The sequence below is a fragment of the Lissotriton helveticus genome, chromosome 2_1 (genome assembly GCF_964261635.1).
Source record: "Lissotriton helveticus chromosome 2_1, aLisHel1.1, whole genome shotgun sequence".
Taxonomy (NCBI): Eukaryota; Metazoa; Chordata; class Amphibia; order Caudata; family Salamandridae; genus Lissotriton; species Lissotriton helveticus.
In genome coordinates, this window is record NC_136059.1 from 1,392,703,390 (window position 1) to 1,392,720,608 (window position 17,219).

The window sequence follows — 17,219 nt, forward strand, 5'->3', positions numbered from 1 at the left end:
TCCGGGGTCGTGCTGGCGCCGTTTCGCCTTGTCCTGTGCGACAAGTGGTTGTGGAGGTGAGCCCGACCCCTCAGGGGGGACGCAGCGCCGGTGGTGGAGCCGGTCCCGGTAGAGGACGCTCCGGCACATGTCGAGGTCTCTCCTGCGCCGTTTCGGCGTCAGTGCGTCGACTCTTCGCCAGATGTTTCTTCACCTCTGGACGATTGCCACCTTCTGGTCTGTTCCTCTCCGGAGTCTGGGCACCGAGTTACTTTCTCTCCGGCGCCCTCTGGGGCTAGCTCTACCCCGTCGCCGCGGGTTTCGAGACCGTGGTTCCGCCCCTTGCATGACGCTGCCCCTGCAACTGTCTTGTCTTCTCCGGAGGGCACTCAGGGTCCCCACTCTTCGGTGGGGTTTCCGTCCCTTCTGTGTGGGCCTTTCCTTCCACCGGCGGGGCGTGGGGACGGGAGGCTAAGCTTGCAGCCTTCGCCCACAGGAGACTTGCTCTCGCCTTTGCGCGGTCCGTCGGTGGCAGGCGTCGCCTTTGTCCGGGCTATCACCCGGGCTGCTGGGATTTTGCAGATGGGCTTCCCGATCACGCAGGTGCCTCCTGACCATTTGTTGGAGGTTCTCCACCAGGGCTCTGGTGGGGGGAGCCCTTGCTTCCATTTGAAGCATCGCTCCATGATTCCCTTTGGGAGCATGGGGGTCTTCCCTGGGTTCCCCTCGGCCTTCTGGACAGGCGGATGCCTTCCTAGAGGCCGAGCAGGCGCCGGTCTGGCGCCAGTGGCTTTCTTTCCCAGGCCGTATGGCGCCGCGGGTTGAGGCCGGGTCGGGGGGTACCTCCCCACGCCCCTCTCCAGCGGCAGTGGGCCCCTCCGGGGTCGTGGTGGCGCAATTTCGCCTTGTCCTGCGCGACAAGTGGTTGTGGAGGTGAGCCCGATCCCTCGGGGGACGCAGCGCCGGTGTTGAAGCTAGTCCCGGTAGAGGACGCTCCGGCACGCGTCGAGGTCTCTCCGGTGCTGTTTCGGCATCGGTGCGTCGACTCTTCGCCAGACGTTCCTTCACCTCCGGACGATTGCCGCCTTCTGGTCTGTTCCTCGCCGGAGTCCGGTTGCCAAGTTACTTTCTCTCCGGGGCTTGCTCTACCGCGGCCGCGGGTTCCGAGACCGTGGTTCCGCCCCTTGCTTGGCGCCGTCCCTGCGACTGTCTCGTCTTCTCCGGAGGGCCCTCAGGTTCCCCACTCTTCAGTGGGGTTTCCGTCCCTTCTCTGTGGGCCTTTCCTTCCACCGGCGGGGCGTGGGGACGGGAGGCTAAGCTTGCAGCCTTCTCCCACAGAAGACTTGCTTTCGCCTTTGCGCGGTCTGTCGGCGGCAGGCGTCGCCTTTGTCCGGGCTATCACCCGGGCTGCCGGGATTTTGCAGATGGGCTTCCCGATCGCGCAGGTGCCTCCTGACCATTTGTTGGAGGTTCTCCACCAGTGCTCTGGTGGGGGGGGCCTTGCTTCCGTTTGAAGCGTCGCTCCATGATTCCCTTTTGGGGGCCTGGGGACGCCCTGCTTCAGGGGACCCGGTGCCTCAGCCATTGCTTCGCCGCCATCGCCCGGCTCCGCATGGGCCTGCTTGCCTTTCTTCCCATCCTTCCGCCCAGGGCCCTGTCCTTCAGGCTGCTTTTCCATCTTTGCCCTCGGTGTTGCTACCCCTGTCGCGGGAGGCCCGTTGACTAGACTCTTGGGGGCGTAATGTTTTTGTCTCTTCGAGCGCCGCTCTGCGTGCGCTCCACATGCTCTGTGTTCTGGCTCGGGCTACAGCTGCCCTCTAGGATTCCTCGGAGGCCCTTGTGCCCCATTTCGCTGCTGATGGAGCAGGGGCAGACCTGTGGAACCATGTGCTCGATGGTCGCAAGTTGGCGTTGTACATTCTGCGTTCCGCTTTGGATGTAGCGGACTGTCTTGGCCGTGCTATGGCGTGTTGGGTTGCCCTCGGGCGCCACGTCTGGTTGCGAGATAGTCTTGCCTGAAAACATCCGGGAACGATTCGTCGATTTGCCCTTTGACGGGAGTGGTTCTGTTTAACACCCACGCAGATTCTGCGATTCAGCGGCTTCTTGCAGTCCTCCGTCCTCCTCATCCTTCGTGAGTTCGGTGGTAGGTTCTGGTGTGTTCCTTGGGAGACGGTTATCCCTTGCTCCGTTGGGGCGCTGTCTTTTCAGTCTGGTTGTGGTTACAGCCTGCCTTGGTGGCTCTTCATTGGCCCTTCTGCCCTTGGTTGCTGGTCGGACCTTCGACCCTGTGGTGGTTTCATTCCGGTTCTTCCCTCGACTCCTCGAGGTTACATATGTGTCTAATTTTGTTTGGAGTGGGCCTTTGAGGTCAGATTGTCCTCGCTGTGCCTTCGGCTGCTGGTTCGGCCCTTCACCTTTTTCGTACGTTTGGCTGCTTGTTAAACCGCCTGCGGTGCTGTCTGCGGTCCTTTTGGTTTTTCCTCTGCTGCGGGGTTTTACCCCTAAGAGGTTTTTTCCCCTGGTACTGTTTGGGGACGTGTCCTACCCCAGGTGGGGTACTTGTTGACTATTGTGTAGTCCCTTTTCTCTGTTGGGCGGCGGTGTCTGCCCTCTCGGGTTCCTTGGTTCCCCGAGGTCACTGTATGCCGCCTGAGGCGGCCTTTCTTCATTTTTTTTCTCTTCCTTGATGGCCCTGTCTTATTGTTGCTGAGACGGTTGGTCTGACTCGTTTTGGCACTGCTGCCCTCCTTTTGTGTCGGCTCCGGTGAGCTGATGCCCCGGGTTCGTCCCAGGTTGTGCCTCTGGGCCGCTTCTTTTCTGGGTCCTCTTCTTGGCCTCTTTTGACTTAGCTTGCCTTGTGCTCTAAGTGCTATGTGCCCTTCTATTGGCCTCTACCGGGCTTCCGGCGGTGCACTGTAGTGTTGTGTGTGTGTGTTCCACCGCAGTGGGCCACGGTGTGTGCTGTCTTCTCCTCTCTTCTTGTCTTTGCTGTGAGGCGCTTTTCCACTCAGTGGTCCCTTTGCTGGTCTGGAGGTTGTGTTCTCTGCTGCTGGCTCCTGTCGTTGGTTTCTTGCGGAGTCTTCTTCGCTCCCCTGGGATTCGGCGGCTCCTGCCCTTGGGGGCTGTTCTATCCTCCCTTGCCTCTTCCTGCATCCCCTGTTTGGGCTCTATGTTCCTTTGGGCCGGGGGTGGGGGGGCTCACCTCGCAGTCCCTCCTCCCCTCTGGCTATGGCTAGGGTATCTTTTCCACGTTAAGGAATCTGCGGCTAGTAGTCTCTTTCAGATGTACCAATTACTTACCTTCGGTAATGGTGTATCTGGTAGAGACGATTCTAGCTGCAGATTCCTTAACGACCCGCCCTTCCTCCCCGTTCTGCGAGAGCCCGTCTTTTTGCGCCTTCGACTCGGGTCTCCTTTTGGTGCATTGCCTCTATGGGGGCCCTGCCTCCTCGGTTGGGCCTTCCGCTTTCGCTTCGCTTTGGTGGCTTGGGCTCTCCGGGTGTTCTCACCCCCTTTGGTTGACATTTCTGTGTTCGTCTCCCTTGGTTGGCTGCCTCTTCGGCTGTCCTGTTCGTTTCCCTCCTGATGGTTGTGCACTCTGGCTGGTCTTGTGGGAGTGGATTCCTGTGTCCTTTGTGTCCCCCTGCTTCTGCAGCTCCCCCCCTTGCAGTCATTGTGGGTGGAGGTCTCTGGGTGGTGCTCGGTCCCTTGCTTGTGTGGGGCCTCGACGTGCCTGGGTGGGGGTTGTTTGGGGGGGGGGGGTCTGTTGTAGGACCTTCCCCCTTTCTTGTTTTTGCCTGTGACCGCGGTCTTCTCGGTCTGCTGCCTTTCTTGCAGGTCCTTTGGTTTCCTCTGTCCCCTGGGAGGGTGTCTCCCTTCCCTTATAGGTCTGCCCTGTGGGCTGCTGCCATGTTTCTTATTTCGGTCATTGGTGTTCTGGTCTGCAGTGCGGACACTGCCTTTTGTGGTGCTGTTGCTCACCAGGGATTGTTTCCCTTTCTTCTTTTTTTATACTACTTGCACACCGTTCCCATGCTCTCACAGTTTTTTGTTTGCACTGGCTCCGCGTGGTGGCGCGGAAAAGTTCTCCGAAGCAAACTGATGTCAGCGCGGCGGGGCTTATGTGACCTCGCTGACGTCATGCCCGCAGACGACGTCAGGGCGGAGTCCCGTGGTGCCGCCCCGGGCACACAGAGATGCTGTGGCAAAAAAGAGTTTTCCGGATCCAGTCTCACGCCTGAGGATAATTCTACGTTAAGGAATCTGCGGCTAGAATCGTCTCTACCAGATACACCATTATTGAAGGTAAGTAATTGGTACGTCTGTTGCAGTAAGAGAATTAGCCCATTGTATCCACCTGGAATGTAACGCTTTCGCATTCGGGATGCTTGCTTTTGTAACGGCTTCTAAAGCTGGTACTGGAGTTACGACAATAATTTGTTTCCCCTGAGCCAGTGCTCTTTCTCTTGCTACCGCAGTCTGAACGGCTGTCAGATTTTTTTCTGGTGAAGTGAAATGCATTTCTGCATTTGTGTACAGGTGTGATCTGTATGCGATTGGTACAGTTTTTCCTTCATTAAAAGTTAAATAAGTGTACCCGCATTGACCCACAATTATTCATATCCCCAAGGGGCATACGTTTACACATGTTTGGAAGTGTTTGGAAGCAATCATGTCTTCCTGGAGTAAACAAAGAATATTAGTATGTTCTTGTGTCCAATCTTTGACCGAAAAGTCAGGTTTTATTAATTCATAGAAAGGTTTTACCCTTTGTGCGTAACCTTAAATGTATGTCCTGCCGAAATTTAGGAATCCTAATATTGATTGTAAATTTGTTTTAAAGATTTTGGAGGCTGGAGCAGCGCACACTTTTCTAAAAAGTTTGGTGCCAGACTTTTGCCTTCACTTGACAGCTCATATCCTAAAAATAGGACATCGAGGTGGGCAAATCCCATAATAATGGTGCTTACCCTGGTAAAGTGCTTCTCTAAGTCGTTGTCTGTTAGATAAATATCCTCCACATAGGACCACGCTTCATCAAATGTGTGAAGTAACTCTGTTACTCTCGCTAAAAAATACACCTGGCAAGTTTTTGTCCAGTTGTGCCAAACTGCAAAATTGTCCCTGGGACCCCAACGCACTGAAGGCGGTCAAATACCTGCTTTCAGGCGCTATATTTTGGTAGAAAAATCCATTTGAGATATCAAGTGTGTTTTGTATTTTTTGCGCACAATGATATTCATTAATGTGGCACTATGTGCATTTTGGACAGCAAATGTCTTTGTGCATGAGTTTAGATGTCTGTAATCTAAAACTAGACAATATGTATTGTCTGGTTTAGCCACAGGAAACAAAGGATTGTTCATTGGAAAGGTACATTTTCCAATGACCCCCTGGTATTCAAGTTGATCTAAGATCTCCCTGACCTGTATTTTAGCTTCTTGCTTTATAGGATATTGCCTCTGAGCATTAGGTGAAACTTTGAACAGGATCACGTGGTAGGTTGAGTTCTCATCCCATCCTGCGTGATTTTTGTTCAGTGCTGGAGTTTGGGCTACTGCCCACTCCTGCGCATAAGCATGTTTTAAGTGAATGAGAACATAGTTGGAAAATGCAGGAAAAATTATACTTTCTCCCCTGGGGCACTCCATAACGAATGCAGGCGGCCAATCTTGCTCTGCTAACTGGATGTCATAACCAGATGATAAGTTCTTCCAAAAAAGAGCTTTCACTTTCCTGGGCTTGTCCCTCTCCAGCTGGAGTGTTACTTCATATAACCTATGTGGGACGCTCACCCTGGTGTCTGGTTTTTTCATTGTGATGTAATCATTGAACTCCGCTGTAACCAGAAATTCCTTCAGGTTCAGGCGAGCTATTGTTACTTCTGCCGCACTGTCTAGCATCGTCAGAGCCCATTCCTCGTTCAGAAGTAGTATCCTCGGAATTCTGGGCATGTCTTATTTTCAGACCAGCAACTTTCTTTTTCTTAAATTGAGGTTTTGGATCTTCTTTTTTAGAAGTAAAGTCTTGAACGCGCTGCTTGTCTCTGGACTGTGTGCGCTCCTCTCTATTTACTGACCGCCCTTCCCTTTCGGAGATTTTCTTCGAGCCCTGAAAGGAACTAGAGGAACGTGTATCAGTATCCTGATACCTGTCAGGTTTCCTAATATTATCCCTATTGCTGAGGTTATACCTCTTTTCAGAGTGCTCCTGTGGAGAAGACCTACCTCGGGACTGAGATCTCTTGTCTTTAGAGTTTTCTTTTTTATTATCCCACTTCTTTTTAGAAGAAATAGGTGCGTGTTTAAAATTATCCTTCTCAGGACTGCCCTGTAGTTGAGGTTTCAAAGCTTTACCTCCCCCCAAACTATCCCTGCCTAATTCTGCATATGCAGTGTCAATTATTTTGGGTAGTTCAGCCTCCTGATCTACTGGTGAGAACCCCCTTAGGTGTTGGCGGATTGCCACTGATGCTGCTTCCCCTTTAATATTAGCTAGTATTATGCCTGACACCTGGTTGTAGTTAATTAATAACTTCATCCCTAAGTTTAGGGCAGGTTCTGCTCCATAGTCGTTTTGTATTTGTCTTAATGCATCTGGTACTACTGCTAATGAAGGAATACCATGTGTTCTAGTATATATTGCAGCAAAGACTGTACCCCAAGAGGTGCAATCCTCGAACTGTGGTGTAATCCCCATGGGCAAACAGATTGTTAACATTCTGTGTTTTTCAAATGGTGTTGTATTTGGAAATACTGCTTCTAACTGGGTTATCTTTTGAGCTACCCAGAAAGGAATTTGTTCACGTTTTGTGGGCACTTTGCCCATTACCGCGTGTAATGTTTGTGGAGTCATTTTAGTGACCTGAGCTCTCTGTAGGAGCTGCAGTATTTGTTATTACTGTAGGTTGGACCGCTAGTGTCCTTAAGTCATGTTTCTGTAAAGTTTTATCAACTCTTTGAGTTGAAAAATTAGTTCATCACCTGGCATTGTGTCAATGTCTGGATGTGGTGCATAGGTCGCTAATATCGGCCATGATGCTCCTGGAATCCCTAAATGACCAAGCTTTGCTCTTGTTTTATGTGGGGTAGGGCGCCATTAAACCAGAAAATATGTTCCTGGAAAGTATGTGGAACCTCAATCTCCTCTGGAGTGTAGACCACTTGAATGTCATCATATATGTAATGATGAAATTTTGTTGTTACAGCATCGGCTGCTGGGAATATAACCCATGAGTAGAATACCTCTGTTTTGAAATCTTCATGTACCTCTATCACAAATATGACTGCACGTCCTCTGGCTTGTAACCCATGTTTGAGTAGTTTGATTGTGTTTGTCTTACTTTGGGTGCACTATGTATTGCATCCGCATCTACCTCACCAGACCTATTAAGTCCCTCAGCAGATGGTTTAAATCTTCCTCTTGTTCAACCATTGTGTTTTTGGAACGCAGGCTAACTTTCCAAGGAAGTTTTATGAAGAGTTTTTTGCAAAGGTTTTATGCACAATTTTGGGAATATTTCCTTTCAAGCTTGATTAACCAAAAACCAATACATAGAATATCTCGCCTACTCAACTGTGGCAGAGTTTTCCCCCACCTACTCCAGACCTCTCTGGGTTTTGTAAGTAGGGTCTCTGAGAATAAGCACGAGTGAGCTACTCACATTCTACTGTTGAGTATGTGCGTCATGTATTTACCACGTTGGGCAAACCAGGTTTGACACGTTGTGTGCCATTAGACCACGTTGGGCGTCATGTAGTGTAGTTCCAAAAAGTACCCTGTCATGCAGGACCGACGACGATTACGGATAACATATACTGGTGGGTCTGTGTACACCCCACCGCATATATATTAGCCTATGGTTTGCATTAGCTAGCTTGCAGTGCCACTAGAATCTCCTTTTATCAGAGATTAGTTTGTGCAACTTTAGAACACAATAACCTCAGACTCGTGGAAACAATATATTACTTTTCACCCAGTCACTCGTGCTTGCTTGATTTTACTCTGAGAGATACAGAGAGGAAACAGTCGAACGTTTTTACAATAAGAATTTATTGTACCGTAGTTCTTCTCATGTAGAATAAGTGCGCTGTTACGACTGTAGCCAGCAGTACAGTGAATGAGAAGAAATAGTATTTTTCTACCATTTTGCAATGGTCACAAACCTATACATGTATATAGAATGCATTTATAAAATAAAGTGCGTCCTCCTAATATACCTGTCTAGTCGTACCTAAGTGTACCTAGCATGTGAGTAGGTGCGAAAAAGCTAATGAGCCTAATAACCTAGAATCTAAGAGCCAAGAATCCCGCTAGGATTTAGTCCAACCCCATACCTGAATAGTGAGTGTGTGGGACTCCGTCCTGGTCTCGAGTTGAACCCTGCAAGGGATGGTTAGACACCTGTCAGCTGGAGGGATGTGATGCCGGAGCCGTAGCGTCTCTGGTCAGTGTGTCGGCCTTGAAGTCTCGGGTCCCTCCGGCTTACTGATAGCAAGAGGTGTTGTATTTATACAGTCTATGTGCGTGTGTTTCCCATTGTTCTGTGTGAGGATGACGTTTGGGGATTAAACCTTGTGCGTAGATGGGAGAGGTGAAGTGTACCTCCTGGAGAGTGTACTTATTAATTATTCATATATGGTAAGGATGACTTCTTAGCAGTATCGATCAGGCAGAACCCACCCTCGTCATGAACTAGGTGAAAGGTTTAGTCCATAAAAGGCTGCAGAACGTATAAGGCATTATGTCCATACAAGGCAGTCTTTCCTTATTTGGAGTTAGTCCGTATAAGGGTCGTTCATATGAAATGACGGGAGCTGATGTAGGGAAAGTGTACGATGTTCCCTGGACCTATATTAGGGTACTGATATCGAATATAACAGGACGGCTGATGCTAAGACCCTGAATGCTCTACCTTAACTATACCATAGTTCAATTAACTATCAAGCTACAACACATACAAATCCATTTTTTTTTTTTTTACAAGGTATAACCCTGTTTTACTGAAGCCCGACACCAATGATTTTTCTGTAAAAGGGCAGTGTTTAATTGGGAGCACCTTGAGATATGGTGAGAATTTCCGATATTTAAATATCCAGTGGATAAACCATAGATTTGCCCTAAAAAAAATCCATTTTCTTTTGGACGAAACACGATGGCTGGCTTTCACAGTGTTGACCAGAAGAATCTATAAATATCTTTTAGATTTACGAAACTTCTTGTGGCTAATCACTATTTTCCAAGATTATCATTAATACTTTGAATATGGTGCACCCTTGGTTGTAATATTGTATAGTGGTGTTGTGCAAATCCTAGAGTTATGTCAGACTGATTAGAATTGAGCATGTTTCTCTGGTATTATGTCTGACTTATTTCGGGTTTCCCCTTTGTTTCTGTAATTCATTCCGATATTGTTCTTGTGTAATGGGTGGTTTATGTGGTGTGGGTTTTCATACTGTAGGTCAGATCACAATATGTATTTGGCAGTTTGTATCTTTTATCAAGTGAATATATACTGACATTGGTGTTCCTTGCATTTTTGCACTCCTGAGGAAGCCTGTGATAAGGCGAAATGAGTTGGCTGCACCTGTTCGCATATTCTAAAGAAGAACACATTAAAAAACAACCACAAACGAAAGTCCTGTTTGGTGTATTTTTTTTCTTTTTCTTTTTTCGGAGTGTTAAATAGTGCAAATTGGACCCGAAGGTATCAGAGTGCTTTACATGAGCACCTGTTGTGTTACAGGCGAACTATTCATTTTTGTTGGGCACATGGAGATTAAGTGATTTGCCCAGGATCACAGGATGTTAAGCGTCCCAGCCGAGACTCCAACCTGGTTCCCCCGCTTCGAGGTTGACCGCTCTAGACAAGAGGCCCCATCCACTCATCCTTTCTTGTACAAACTTTCTTTATATACACTTTGTCGATCTTGTTTAAAGGGCAGATAGGTATACAAGATCTCTAACCTTCTCCTGAGCATACATGACGTCAGTGTCGTAACAAAACGTGAGGGGCCCCCTGCAAGATATGCTGAAGGAGCCCCTCAGATTCACATCAGAAGGGACTGGGGGGGGCCCCTTCAGTGTGCGTGAAGCCTTGGTGGGGGTGGGGGGAGGCGACGCATGAGCTGCAGGGGCCTCTGTTATGCCCCTCCATGAGTTTAAACCGGTTTGAAAAATGGTCCTGTCAGTGCTGGACTGGACATTCTACACCTCAGGCCCTTGTATAATTTGGGGATAAATACGTTTGAGGACAGCATCGCTCTAGCACCCGTAAAATACTGGATTCGAGTTTTGTCCAAGACGGAGCTGTGGTCCCTATAAATATACCTTTCTGGGGGGCCTCTGACCCGACTTTATTCCTGCCGTGAGGGCAACGGCTGATGACCTTCCTGGGAGAAGCGCCGTGAGGGGAACGGCCGAATAGCGCAACGCCACTGACACCGGGGACACAGAACCACAACCCCCAGGTGCCCCGGCGGCCGAGTCGCGTCCCTGACGCCACCTTCGCGCCTGGAGGCGCCTGTAAAAGCGAGGAGCGCCGAGCGCTCAGAGGGGGGCCTCTGACCCGACTTTATTCCTGCCGTGAGGGCAACGGCTGATGACCTTCCTGGGAGAAGAGCCGTGAGGGGAACGGCCGAATAGCGCAACGCCACTGACACCGGGGACACAGAACCACAACCCCCAGGTGCCCCGGCGGCCGAGTCGCGTCCCTGACGCCACCTTCGCGCCTGGAGGCGCCTGTAAAAGCGAGGAGCGCCGAGCGCTCAGAGGGGGGCCTCTGACCCGACTTTATTCCTGCCGTGAGGGCAACGGCTGATGACCTTCCTGGGAGAAGCGCCGTGAGGGGAACGGCCGAATAGCGCAACGCCACTGACACCGGGGACACAGAACCACAACCCCCAGGTGCCCCGGCGGCCGAGTCGCGTCCCTGACGCCACCTTCGCGCCTGGAGGCGCCTGTAAAAGCTGAGCAGGACCTGAGGAGGACGGGGCGGGCCACCCCACATGGTCCCAACATAAGAGGTACAGAGACATAATACTGCATACTTATTTATGTTCATTCGTCCTGTGTCGTCAACGGGCTCTACATAGTCCTCCCATGATGTCTGTTTGGGAAGAGCTAAATGCCGTGTGCGGCACTAATTATGTGCCTGATATATTAACCCCCCCCAGAGTGGGCAAAGTCACTGATCTTGTAACCTGTACCACCCAAGCTGTTCCTGTATCCCCTGATTTAATCCTGTTTAACAACGAGGATACTCCTTCAAATGCCAATCCATTGTGTTGTAGCTTCTTATCCCTCCCCGCCAATCCAATTGTTCTAACGCCACATAAAGCAGGGACCACATCAAATAATCCTGTTTCCCCCCCTCAATCGACCTTATTGGCCGAATTTGAACGTTTGTTGAATGCTGCCCTGTTACCCCTGGTCACAAAAATCAAGGAGTTGGGAGACAGGCTGTCCAGTGTGGAACAAATAGTAAAAATGACTCACCCATCAACTGTAAATTCGGCTGTCTCCCCACTTTCTACACTCTGTATAAACTCGGATAAGCCAATTCCTACTGAACTCAAAAAAGCTCGAATAATTGACCCTCCCCTGAGTTTACCCTTCCCAAGGGGCCAAAATAACACTCGTAACCATAATAGTGCTTCTTCCAAAGTCCCTAGACACCCTCGGCCAAGAAGGCAGAGAATTAATTTACCCCCAGAGGCTGCCCCCTACGTGTCCGTTCTTTCCGGGGTGCCCGAACTTGGTCAGGGCAATTACGAAACAAGCGAGGAGTTGCTAAATAAGACCATTTTTTGGCTTAACGACAACAGACCGCTGCCGCCCACCCTAGATGGCGGAATTGTGAGCGTCAGGAGGGTGGGGTGGTTAGGCAGATCGCCTAAAGACATTTCGGGAGATCTGATATTGATCAGATTTAAACACAGGAACATTGTCCCCTTCTTAAGACTTTTCCAACCAAAACCCGGTGATGGCCTTATTTCTACTTGGGACTTGTTCGATTTTTACCCGGGCCCCAGAGCAATGAACAATAACACTTGGTGAAAAGGGACTCTGGCCACCATGTGTTTATACCCAGACATGGTTGCTATTTACTTATTTTAATGAATTGACCAAATTGTTTGTTTTTAAATTATTTTTGTAATTGTATGTTTGTATGATATTTTATGAAATTGTACGCTTATATGATATTTCCTTGTTGAATATCGAATAAAGCATATTTTGAACCTTTTGAACCTATACCTTTCTGGACATTGTGAAAAATCAAAAATAATGTTCTTCACCTTGGTTTGACCAACATACCAAATCCAACTGCCTGAAATGTCTTTCCTAACTAAAGCGGCAACGTGGCTCAATGGTTAAAGCAGGCAGACCTTGATGCAGAGCTCTGGCCAGGGACCAGGGTTCGATTCCCGCCTCGGCGAGTCTCCGGCTCATTAATTCCCCTGACTGGATATTCTCGCCTCAGTGCCTGTTCTGATCATGGGTCCCACGCTGCAACTCTGGGCAATAGCTTGCTTAGTCTCCACAACGGCCCCAAAAGCGCTGGGATGCCTGGCTGCACCTGGGGGGTGCCCAGGAGTGGACATTTCCCAAGAAAGCCAGGAAGGGTTCCTAAGCGGTATACGGACAGCGCCAGGACACCTCCGGTGGAGGTAGCTGTGCGCTTTACAAATTCCGACATTTACATTAAAATGTTTGATAAAAAGTGGAGGGGAATGCGTCACCTCCTCACTCACGGATACACACAGTGTGCAAACGAAAGGGCAATAGTATATGAGTTAAGTAATGTTTTATTTTATTTGGATATATATCCTAAATTTGCTCTGTAAAAAGATAATATGGCAAAATGCATAAATTGGTCATAAATAGTTTTTAAAACGGATACAAAACCAAATATATACATAGACAAATATTAACAAAAATCACCCACCCATACAGGTAGACCATCAATGTTGTGCATAAACCCACACAAAGTCATGTGATTGGATGTAATCTACACTCCTACAATCACTCATTCAAACACATAGGACGAGAACACGAGACAAGACTGGTCAGTTCCACAGGGACCAATACATTTAAACACATGAATACTCAAACATCTAATACAAAAGATTCTATAAATAAGTTGTTTCAGTACAGTGCTGTCGAAACATCAGCTTTAGCTGTAGTTGTATCTATTGGGTTATAAAATGTGATTTATAAACATATTTTACAAATAACACTGCAGACTTCTAGTGTCATCCTTCTTGATTGGGGTCCGACGCTGGCTCCTTGGGGCGTTACTCTCAGATACCATCTAAGAGAGTCTGACCAATGTCTTGTTGACTCATGAATATAGACATCATTTTGAAGATCTACTTTGATGAGGTGGAATTGGTGCTAGCGAAAGTACTGTAGCTTTGATTTAGGATTGACATTTTACCATTGAAATATTTTGCTTGTGAATGGGATGCTGTACATGGTCACTCCCAAAAATATTATAGGAGCTCGGGTGTGTTGAGGGTGAGACATACTTCAATCAATCAGGTGGGTTTTAAGCGCACTACTCACCCTTGAGGATCTCAAGGCGCTGGGGGGGGGGGGGGGGTGCGTGTGCACAGATCTGGTCAGCCAAAGAGCCAGGTCTTGAGGGTCTTCCTGAAGGTGTTCAGGGAGGCCCCTGGGCGCGTCTTATGTCTGCTGGTAGTTAGTTCCAGGTCTTGGCTGCAATGTGAGAAAATGATCTTCTGCCTGCTCTGTGAATGTGCGGTGTTTCGGCCAGTGTGAGGTTGGAGGATCGAAGGTTTCTTTTGGGTACGTGGACATTGATTCTGTTGTTGAGGTATTTGGGTCTGCTGTTGTCTAGGCATTTGTAGGTGTGAGTGAAAACTTTGAAGGTGACTCTCTTCTCCACAAGGAGCCAGTGGAGTCTCTGTAGGTGTTGGCTGATGTGTTCTTGCCGGGGGATGCTGAGGACGAATCTGGCCGCTGTGTTCTGGATTGTCTGGAGCTTGCTGAGTAGGGCCTTCTTTATGCCGGCGTAGAGTGCATTTCCATAGCCCAGTCTGCTGGTGATGAATGCGTGGGTGACTTACTTTCTTGATTCGGGGGGGGGGGATCCATTTGAAGGTTTTGCGGAGTATGCGGAAGCAGCTGGAAGTGACGGCTTTGATCTGTCGGTTCATGGTGAGCGATGTGTCGAGTATGATGCCGAGATTTTTTAGGGTGGTTAACGAGAGTTAAGCATCACAAGTGCAGTGGTGACCGCATACTGTATAGTGATCAATAGAAGTGAACAGGTCCTGTTTATTCTGTTTACTGGAGAGAGGCCTACAGGCTCACTCACATAAAAGTTCAACTGCTGTGTGCTTAACTCCCCCTTGGTCTATATATGGTAGATGTGGCATGCTGTGCAGCGCAGTAGTAGTGACTGCGCTGGATGTATGTGTGCCTGGGAAGGGTATAGTGCAGGGATAAAGCAGTACTGTACAGTATATGTGCGGTTAATGCATGTACTGTGTGGATGAATGCCTGTTGTGTACACATTACATAAAAGATGTAGTGCTGTGCTGAGCTTGCCCAATGAAAGCCTGTATAGTTCATGTGAAGTGTTGTGCAGGGTTCACATGGTGAGTGTGTGTGCTGACGTGTGTTTGCAAGTAGCACACCCTGGTACAATACAGAAAAGCTACAGCACTGAACAGTGTCAGCAGACTGGATGTGTTTGCGGAATGTGTGTGCCTGAAATAGTACAATCCATGGAGATAACAGTACTGGAAAATGTGTAAATATACTCGGTGCAAATACGCCTGCAATGGTACATTACATGGATGACCCGATGTTCCATTGTGGGAAGCCCAGGCCTTCCCTGTAAAGGCAGGAGGAATTTCCCCCTCCCCCCTACTCAGACAGATTTGTATTGCTGCATTCCTCTGACTTGGGAGGGACACACTTTAGGACTGATAAAAGGGACTCTCTCTTTACACTTCAAACGATTGCTCTTTAATTCAGTGATAGATCACAAGGAAGGGGCCTGGACACATCTCAGGAAAGAAATGGGGCTGATAAGGGAATCATGAAGTGTATAGCTCGGTATTAACCTCTAGATGCATACATTACTGTGGTTGACATCCAGGTGCAGAACCCTAGCATAAAGCTTCAAAGTCTCAGACCCTAAATCACAGTTTTGTGTCTAGAAATAGACTATAAGAAGAGGAGGCTGAGACGCCAAACTTTGTAACCTGCCTAGCAGCCAAACTGGTTGTGTGAGGGAGGGGAGCTCTGCGAGACCCAGGCCTGTGACCAGGACTGGGGGCCAAGGCCTGCTAGGCTCTTTGCTTTGTGAGGGAACATCACCCATGGAAACCAAGATCACCTTGGCCTGGAGCACCAGCGCCTGTCTGCTTACCAAGACCAGTAAGCCCTGTGAGGAAGATGAGAGCATTGGAGAGAGCGAGGTCCAGTGGGGACCCCTACCAAGAGGACTCCCTGAGCTAGGTGTGATGAGAATGGCTGAGTACTGATCGATGATCTGGTGGCTCTCACTGTATGCTTGGAGAGGGCTGCCGTGATCTGGGCCATGCGCGAAGTGCAAGGCCTGCATCCCCTTGCCACAGTGGCCCTGTATGCCAGAGGGGGCCACTGTTGATCTTATTTGGGCAAGGAACATGAGACTTTTGTCCTATGATATTGGTACCCTGTAAACCAGGAGGGGCTGCTGTAGTGAGGGCGATCACAACAGAAGAGTCAGCACCCAGACCGAGAGTAACTCGGCAACCCCATATGCCAGGAGGGGCTGCTGGTACCACTGTGGCCAAAAGTTTGGTTTGTTTGGATTGGAGGATTACTGCTGCGACCAGGGGTTCAAGGCCGCACACTTTGCTGGGGCTCCAGTCGGGAACCGAAGGATTAAATCAACTCACCCATCACCCACCTAACCCCTGTCTGTTATGGGAAAAAGTTACTAAACTTGTGTTTGCTGAGCAGGATCCGATCCGGTTTCTGTAACAAATCTGCATCGCTGCTCGAAGAAGAGTCTGCACCTGCCTGGTGCTGCAGCATGTACCCCAAGCAGTCCCACTTCGCAGAACAGGGTCAGGACTTGGAAGCACCCACAGAGAGGGCACACGCTACTACACTGAATACTTCCATACTGGTAGAGCAGGTAAGAATTGAACTGGGCCTTTGGGCCCCCAGGGGACTCACTACAACTGGTGCTGTAGTGTTTGCTTCGTTCACCCTAAGTTGGCAGAGTATGCCAAGACGTGGGTCCTTTGCTCACTTTGCCACTGGAATCAAGCTAGCCAAGCTGATAGGGGTTGTTACCCCGAAACCAGTCCCCGGATGCTTGTTTACGGTCCAGGGGACCTGGCTTGGCGGTTCGGACTAGTCTCTTCCCATGAGGCACAGGGTCAAGACTTATTTGCATATAGCTGTGTCTGGACTGGGGAGGCAAAGTGAGCTAAAGAACGATGATGGATTCAACCCAGATCTGTGACTGGGGGTGAGTGTCTGAAAAGTTTCAGTGCTCCGTCCATCATCTCCTTTGTGTTTGCTGTAGCACCATAGACACTTGACTAAACCTTAAGGAGTCAATGGGGAACTCCTGAGTACAGCCTACTAGTAAGCATTTCCTGGATATGGCCACCAGTGAATGGGAAATAATTCTGACCCCGTTATAAGAAAGAGGATGGGACAGGGATTTGCCTGAAGACAACTAGTGACCCTAATCTTAAGGGGATTGTGTTATTGCTCAATAATGTTATTATGTTGCATGTGTAGAGTAAGAAATAAAATACTTTTTTTGCTTACAAAAATAAGTTTTTGACTTTAACATTGATTTATTGTGCATAATGGTTGCAGTTACCTGCATCTACACTGCCCCCTCCTTGAAGGGGGCTATGACTGCTTGGCCGCAGCTAAATTTGAACTGAGAGTCAAGTGCAGAAGGGGTACTTGGCTCAGTTGCTCAAGATCATTAGTAGATTGGGTCCCGTTCCCGGGAAATCAGGAGTAAAAGGCGTCAACCACCACAGTTTGGCCCAATAGCCCCTGCGTGCCCCTTTGAAATTGGTTCTGACAGTATCGTTTGCTTTGTGAGCTAAATTAGCTTGTTATAAATCATGTCTAAAACAAGTAATACCTATGTCCTGTTTTATCAAAATGAACTCTGTTACTGTGTATGACGAATGGCTGTGAGTAAGGTGGTCAGCTCATTTTTCGCAGGACTCAATCGACTCAAA

At 49.0% G+C, this 17,219-nt stretch overlaps 1 protein-coding gene across 1 annotated transcript in view; it reads left to right on the plus strand.

The window, feature by feature from the left end:
* Window positions 1–17,219, plus strand: part of GAK (cyclin G associated kinase) — a 1,786,158-nt gene that overhangs the window by 894,224 nt on the left and 874,715 nt on the right. The window lies entirely within an intron of this gene.